Raw genomic sequence first — 7367 nt, 5'->3', positions numbered from 1 at the left:
ATTTTTTTGATTTTCATATTTCAGCTTATATTGGAGCAATATGCTTTAATTATCCGATCTGAACAATTTCTTCGGAGATTGTACCGTTGCTAAAGACAGTAATACATGCCAAATTTTGTGAAGATATCGTGTGAAATAAAAACGTTTTCCTATGGCAGCTGTATGCTGTATTAGTCCGATGTGAAAAATTTTTTAAGAGGTGATACCTTTGCTTTAAACAATGATCTCTGTCAAATTTTGTGAAGATATCTTAACAATGAAAAATTTTCCATACCAAAAGTTGATTTTGAACGTTCAGTTCGTATGACAGCTATATGCTATAGTAGTCCGATCTGAACAATTTATTCGAAAATTGTAGCAATGTCTGAGATTAGAATCTGTATCAAATTTCGTGAACATATCTCATCAAATAAACAAGTTTTCCATACAAGAACTTGAGTTTGATCCATCACTTTGTATGAAAGCTATATGCTATAGTACTCCAATATATGCAGTTCCAAGAAATGAGCAGCTTCTTGAAAAGAAAATAACGCGAGCAAAATTTCAGTTCGTTATCTCAAAAACTGTATATAGACGGACAGACACGGAAATAACTAAATCGACTCAGCTCGTCACTCGGAACATTTATACTATATGCACTTTATAAGGCCTCTGATGTTTCCTACAGCATGTTTCAAACTTTGTGGCAAACTCAATAAACCCTGTTCAGGTATTACAAATAACTACTATACTTTTAGTGATGACTGTAAGCGTGAGTGCACAACTTCGGGCGCATCATGCGCCACCAATCAGTAGCTAACGACATATAAATTATCTCATTGCAACACAATATTCATTACATTTAACAAATGTTGCACGTACATATGCATGTGTGTACATGTGCTATGTGCATGTGTTTGGTACATATGTTTTGTTTGTGCAACTATGAAGGTATTGCAAAACATACCAACACTTCAAATGCAACATTTGCGCGCATTTCTTCATCTCTAGTACATACGCGTACATGTAAGCATGTATGTATGTGCGTTTGCAAAAAAACTGCTGCTCATTCATTTCGCGAACGTTTTAAGAGTTGTGCTGGCGTACCACCAACCAACGAACGAACCAATCTATAGCATTTTACTCGAATCCATTGCGCCACCGCAGAAGTACGTTGCAACATTTTGCTGCCAATGCCACTTTCACAGCCACCGCCACCGGCACCGTCATGGCCAACACATTTTCACTAGCTGCCTGCTGCCTGCTACGTGGCCTGCTGGTGCGCACAAACAAAGACCGAACTGAAAATTGAATGATGAATTAGCGTTTTTAGTGCGCACATTTCGTTACACTTCGCCATTTTCTGCTTGCTTGCGCTGTTTGTTGCAAGCGCCGTGCAGCACGAGTGTTCACAGTTACCGCTCGACGCTATCTGGCCGTCGCTTTTTGTTTTATGGGCGTCTTTTAAGTTCGCTTTAAATTTTTTTCCAACATAGTTGCGCTATTTTTCCCACTTTTTGCTGTTTGTGTGTGTGTGTCTTATTTTTATAACTCTCTTTGTATATATTGTGTGCGTGTGTGTGCCTCACAGTTGAAGGATGGCTAGATAATTTCGTTTCGCTGGCAAAAACATACGGGTTTCTTTGCAGCGCCATTTGCAGATTAGAGTAGCAGTATGTAACTGTATGTGTGTGTATGTGTGTGTGTGTGCGGTGTCTATGCAAAGGTGGCTATCAATTGATTCTTTCTTATGCTTTCGTAGCTTTTTCGTTTTTCACGTTCTTTTTATGCACACTTATTTTCGCCGTTTGACGCTAATGATGCGTAAACGTGCTGAACATTTTCGAGACGAAAAATATGGTAGTAAAAGTAAGGAAATGGAATATAAAGTTATATGAAAAAAATTGGGTATTGAGTGGTGTGCTTGATTTGCGGAGGAAGCCGCGTGGTGAATGCCGATCAAATGCGTTTTTTTGAAAGTAAAGGGCTTTGAATTTTTTTTTTTTAGCTTCGAAAAAAGACTAGAGTCTTTGAAACTTCTACTTACCGAAGAATATTAACTATAAGATCAATTTATAGGCTCTTTTGGTTTTCAAGGTCAGATGTTCAGTGTATAAGTGCGCAAAAATATATACAAAATATTTAATTTTTTGAAATTTTTTGGTCAAAAATACTTTATTTTTATTTTTCCAGTACTCATTACATTACGTGCATGAGCTCATCACAAAAACAAATAACGTTTTCATGGCTATCGGGGTCCACAAAGGGATCGAATTTATAGCTACATGTCTGCAATAGCAAAACCTGCTACGCATACAAACATACATACATTAAACATTAATCAAAGGTCTAAAGATACCTTCCTTCAGTCGAATAGCTTAACGCTTCAAGTGAATTCGCTCCGGTGGCCCAAAATGCTGCACACATCCTAGCGCCACTTGCATTGCCTGCATTTGCTGCATAAGCTTATCACAGTCCAATAAATACATCGAAAACAGCATTCCTATGACCCAAATGCACAAATTCATGGCAAATAGTAGGCAGAGGGATGCCGCTGCGTATACGTTTTATCGTCTAAGTGAACAACCGTGGGGAAAAGGAATAAATTTGTGTCGAAAAGAAATGAGAAAAGGTGACCTTATGTGAAAAAGTGCAGAGCAGAGCAATAAGAGGAAAATATTGGCAGAACTAAGCCCATATTTGGCATGCACACACACACACACACCGACACATACACATATCTATGTAGGCACGTTTGTATGTGGTGAGATGCTTCACAGTACTTGTCAGTTCGATAGCAGAAACAAAATTAGCGAAATGCAAAGAAAATCGTTTGACTGCGGGCAACATGAGTGGAAAGCGGAAAGTAAGCGCACTGCTTGTTAATATGCCGTCTATCTACGGCAAGTGCATTGCTCTACACCGACAAAAAGGCACTTACACACGTAGTTGCCTTTTATTGCCTCACAAGCTGGCATTGCTCAACTGCTGGTGAAACATTGCTCGCTGCCAGCATTGGTAACAGCTTTAATTATGCCAACAACATGCACATTCTCCTCCTATCCGCACTGCGCTGCGTGCTTCGACAACCCCTACTTACTGTGGCAGCTGTGTTGCAGTTCGCCTCTAATCAAGAGTGTCAGAACAACGCTGCAGTGTAGAATTTCCGACTGGACAATGCTGTAGTCGTACACTTGCACGCTACTATTTTGCATGTGAGCCAGCTAAGCAGCCAACGATCGGCAATTACTTGCCACCGTTGGAAAAGATGTTCCGATGCATAGCGTGCTTGTACTTCGACTTGCCACAGCACTCACATACTTACATATGGCGCATAAGCAACATTTCATATATCCAATTTGGCTAGTAGTGGTGTACAGTTGTTAGCTGAATTGCTGTGCGGGCGGGTGGCGTAGGCAATTTCGCTTGTTGGCGCAATCGTAATTTATTGAAACATAACGGCATTAACATGTTGTTCACTCTAATGAGCGAGCGTACATCGGTGCTTACAGGTGCGATTTCTTGTTTTGAAAGTCAAAGCTCGAGATCGCAACAAGCCAGTTTTGGTCAGCTTCTCGTATGTGTACGCTGTAATTTAGTACACGTGAGTGTTTGTTTGAGCATGTGTAGAGGGTGTATCGGGTTTATTATTAGATAATTGTGGCTTGGGTAGGAGGGTCAAGTGTTAGCCGAAAGCTGAAGTTGAAACACTAGTAGTGAAATTTTGAACATATGGCTAGTTGAAAACAAGAAAAACAAGAAAAAATGTTAACTTCAGTTGCACCGAAGCTATAATACACTTTACAAATACAAAGGTTCCTTACAAAAACTTGATATCGATCGTCTAATTTGTATGGCAGCTATATGCTATAGTGATCCAAACTCAACAGTTTCTTCGGAGATTACATTGTTGCCTTTGAGAATAACCCATACCAAATTTCGTGAAGATACCTCGTCAAATGAAAGAGTTTTCCATACAAGGACTTGAGTTGGATCGGTTAGTTTGTATGAATTACATCTAGCTCTAAACATATGCTATAGTTCTCCGATTTCGATAGTTCTGGCAAATGCGAAAAGAATGTTTGTAAAGCTTCCAGTCGATATATTAAAAACTGCGAGACTAGTTCGCGTATATACAGATGGACATGGCTAAATCGGTTCAGCTCGTCACGCTGTTCATTTATATATTTTTTTAATGAAATTTTCTGACGTATCCTTCAGGATTTTTTTCTCTCACAAATTTTGGTTCAAACTTAACTTCTTATGCCATTAACACACTGTATTTTTTCTTTTTAAAATATTACTTTTTTCTCTTTATATTAACATAATATAAATTATATAATAAAATTAATAGAAAAAACCCTAATTTTTAATTAAAAAAAAAACAGGTAAAAAATATCAAACTTTTTAAAAGTCAGCAGGCTTTATGTTCTTGAAAGTCTCTACTTTCAGATGGTATATAACATATATATCGCGCTACCGTAAATTTTCTTAGAAAATGCCCCACTATGGTAAACAGCCGAGAAACGACTAAAGGATGAAAATTATTATTTCGTAGTTGCAGCTGTAAAAAACAATGGGGTATTTTTTTTATCATTTTCTGAGCAATTTTACCATAGCAAAGTTTTACGTTTTTTTTTAACTACTTGTATAAGATTTTATTATATAATATATGTTTACTGACAGCTAGAAATCCTAACATTTCTTTTTAACTAGTGTAAAATGAACTGATGGGAACCTCATATTCGATATATGCGGATTAGAGGAGGAGGGTAAAGTGCATTATTGAAACTATGCTTCTATACTCCTGCGCCTATATTCGCTTCCATGCTTGCTAAATAAAAAAAAACTTTGCCTATGTATACATATGTATGCATATTTGGGATATCTATTTTTTACACTCTTTTTACATATCAAAACAAAAAAAATTTGCAATTTAAACACTAAAAAAAAATACAAAAATAATCTGCAGCTAGTAATAGCCATGCGCTTAAAGCCATAGCTACAAACATAAAAATTCCGAACGTGCAATGACAATTTGCCACATTTCAACGCGCTTGCTGCACAATTATGAAAATAGCCGCTTTTTTGTTTCGTTAAGCAATCTTGATTTCTGTTGCTGCAACACCTAATTGCCATGGGCAACGTTGACAAGCGTGCTGTGCTGCATTATGTATGTGGTGCGTGTCGGCTTACAAACACAACCGCCACTTCGTTTGTTTGCGTGCGTGTGTGCTTAACAAGGTATCAAGCGCGGCAAGTTACTGTTATAAAACTTGACAGGCGACACAAAAAATGTTTATGCAAAAAATTGTAACAATAGTGTGGTGTGTTGGCATAAGCGAGGCAATGCTTTTTTTTTTATATATACACGTATAACTATATATGGGGACGACATGGCGTATACGTGCTGGGGAAATAACTACCGCATAGTTGATAAACAATTTTGGCTTTGCATTGTTGAAGTTGTAATGCGAAAAAAGCAAAGTAATTTAATGAACAAGCCACCTTTTTTTTATTGTTAGTGTTTGATGTGTTCAATTAATACTTATTGATAGTCGTATGAATAACTGCCGGAAATTTTGTGGCGGCCGGAGGGGCATGCGACAGAAAGTGAAGTGTAGTCAGATTGGCGGAAACGCGGTTAGTGGTTTACAACAGCTGCCACAACAACTACAACACATAAATATATACCTACAAGTATGTGCTGTAATTGGTTAGGCATGTGTGTGTGTGTTGCATTGACGTGGCGGCATAATTAATGCACTTCATATTAATGAGCGCCCGCGTTGCAGTCACCAAAGTGACAGTAGGAGAAAGTAAATCTGCGAAAAAATGCAATTTGTAGTGTTGAAAAAAAAGGCCAAATATTAAAATAAATCACAAAACCATACACACACGCACACATCCGAAACAATGTCAATACAACATTTACAACAAAAATGTGTGGGCGTTTGGGGAAAAAGTGAAAATTAATTCACTTTGCTGCGGTAAAATAAGATGTTGTTGTGTTGGAAGCGTGCTGCACGTGTAAAGCAGCGCGTGACAAAGGGGCCAACCGCAACGGGTAAACAATGAACAAGGCGACACATACGGGCTGGCACATACACATACATACATACATATGTATTTATATTCATATTTAACGCGTTAAGCGAAATGAATAATTAAACTGTTGTGTGTGCGTATGTGTGATGTGTCCTGCACCGTTATTTTAACCGCAAAAGTGAAAAGTGTGCAACCGCAGCCGCAACAATGGGCATAAGATAACCAGACGGTGCAACGTTTTTGCAACTTTTTTGTATTGCTGCGATCGAATGCAACCAACTGTCGGCTCATTTGTAAGAGAGTACATGAAATGCTAAAAATGCAATATATTTGTGTGTTGGAGTGATATGGTGTTGGTGGCAGCAATGAATGCTGCGTAATAATTCCACTCATATCAATCATCATGTGTCTATCAAAAGATATTTGCAAGTATGTACTGTTTTTATATAACACCATTTTATAATTCAATTAATGATATTTTATTTTATTTATCCTCAGTAGATAATATATAACTTATTTGTAAATAGACTTGGTTGCCCCTCATATTCATAATAAAATGTTTCCGATCTTTGGGTTGCCTCCCAACTTGGCCCTGCCTTCCCATAATTCTCTTTGAAGTTTTGTATTTTAGAATTTATTTGAAATAATATGAAATTGAAGAACTCATATTTGAAAGTATGAACTTGCGAGTATGCGAAAAAAGAAAAGTGCTCTCTTAATGTATTCGAGCTTTTGGATATATCCAATTCGTAGCCAATAATTAAGTTAGAATTATGAAAAATGTAGCTCATCTGAAAAAAAAAAAATTTCAATTGTAAACTATCTCATTTCTATAAACATCACTATGCTAGTGGTGATTAGTCCTATTTTACAACAAAAAAATCTTCTAAGTTTTTCACCTAAGTCTCAATTAAAAAAGTTTAGAAATTTTACCGTAATCATCAATGAGTCTTACCGAAGTCAACAACCCCAAGCACCATTGACCGCTAAAGGTTCATGGCATTGCTAAAGGTAAATGAAAGGGTCATTGACCTCGGTTTATTGCCCTCGCTAAATGTAAACAAAGAAGTCGTTGACCTCATCTAAGGTAATTGACCGATGTTTGTTGTCAGTGCTAGATGTAAACAAAGGAGTCATTGAATTCACTAAAGGTCATTGATTTTGGGAAGTGCTAATTTCCTTAAAAGTTTAAGCTTCATCTCATTCATTCATTTTACATAATATTGTATAAATAAAGCACTACTAAAGATATCGGAAGAAAAATTTGCAAAAATAATGCCCTAAATCGATAAAAGAGTGAAGCTAAAGAAAAGTGTCATTGTCCTCGGGTTGTTCCCCCC

Source organism: Bactrocera oleae, chromosome 3, assembly GCF_042242935.1.
Source record: "Bactrocera oleae isolate idBacOlea1 chromosome 3, idBacOlea1, whole genome shotgun sequence".
In the NCBI taxonomy this organism is placed as follows: domain Eukaryota; kingdom Metazoa; phylum Arthropoda; class Insecta; order Diptera; family Tephritidae; genus Bactrocera; species Bactrocera oleae.
The sequence above is the reverse complement of the archived record's forward strand: the minus strand, read 5'-3'. Positions refer to the sequence as shown.